Source organism: Bison bison, unplaced genomic scaffold (genome assembly GCF_000754665.1).
Source record: "Bison bison bison isolate TAMUID 2011002044 unplaced genomic scaffold, Bison_UMD1.0 scf7180017864518, whole genome shotgun sequence".
In the NCBI taxonomy this organism is placed as follows: domain Eukaryota; kingdom Metazoa; phylum Chordata; class Mammalia; order Artiodactyla; family Bovidae; genus Bison; species Bison bison.
In genome coordinates this window covers 19871212-19872358 of record NW_011495071.1, presented here as the reverse complement: position 1 = coordinate 19872358, position 1147 = coordinate 19871212, and positions in this window count along the sequence as shown.

The following is a 1147-nucleotide window of genomic DNA, read 5'->3' as shown; positions in this document are numbered from 1 at the left end:
TTTCTCAGGATGCAGGTCAGGTGGTCTGGTATTCCCATCTCTTTAAGAATTTTCCAGTTTGTTGTGATCCACACAAAGGCTTTAGCACAGTCAATGAAGCAGAAGTAGATGGTTTTCTGCAATTCCCTTGCTTTCTCTATGATCCGACGGATGTTGGCAATTTGGTCTCTGGTTTCTCTGCCTTTTCTAATTTCAGCTTGTACATCTGGAAGTTCTCAGCTCACATACTGCTGAAGCCTAGCTTGATTGTGCATATATATGTATATACCGAAATTCTCTTTGTTCTGATTCTGTTCCATTATAGTTTCTGACAAGATACTGAATATAGTTTCCTATGCTATACAGCAAATCTTTGTTGTTTTTATCATTCTTAATAACACCAACCTCTCTCTCTTTTTTTCATCCAGTTCTAGAGGCCATAGCTGTTTTTTTAGCAATTGCTATCTTAGGGTTTTCATTTTGCCTTTTCGGCTCTCCAATATATGGGTTAACCATTCTTTATATTAAACTTTGCCTATGAAAATAATTTTTATTTCTGCCTTTTGACAGGACATGATTGATGCATCAACTACAGTTAGTTATTCATTGTATTTGCTTTATAGCTTATTGAAATCTTAGCTTAATGAAATCTTTCATTCTAATATTTTTATTTACTTGAGGAGCCTGGTGGGCTACAGCTCATAGGGCCACAAAGAGTTGGACATGACGGAAGCAACTTAGCATGCAAAAAATATAAGGTAGCTAGGAATAAACCTGACAAAAGATGTATATGCCATAGAAGGAAATATTAAAGAGCATCTAAATAAAAGAAAGATATACTATACTAATACATTCATGGATGGGAAGACAAATATCTCTAAATATGCCAATCTTCTCCAAATTAAATCTTAGAAGGAGGCCTGGAATCTGCATTTTATCATCCTAGCAGAGTTTGAAACTGTGGTTTTGGACCAACTTTAGAAAACACTGATGAAGAAGGATAGTATTTCAAGTCATAAATATTTTCTCCAGGACATTTTATATCAAGGCCTTCAATAGCGCCTAACCTCACAAGTATTTTGTATTTGTCTTTACCATTGTCTCGGAGAAGGCAATGGCACCCCACTCCAGTACTCTTGCCTAGAAAATCCCATGGACGGAGGAGCCT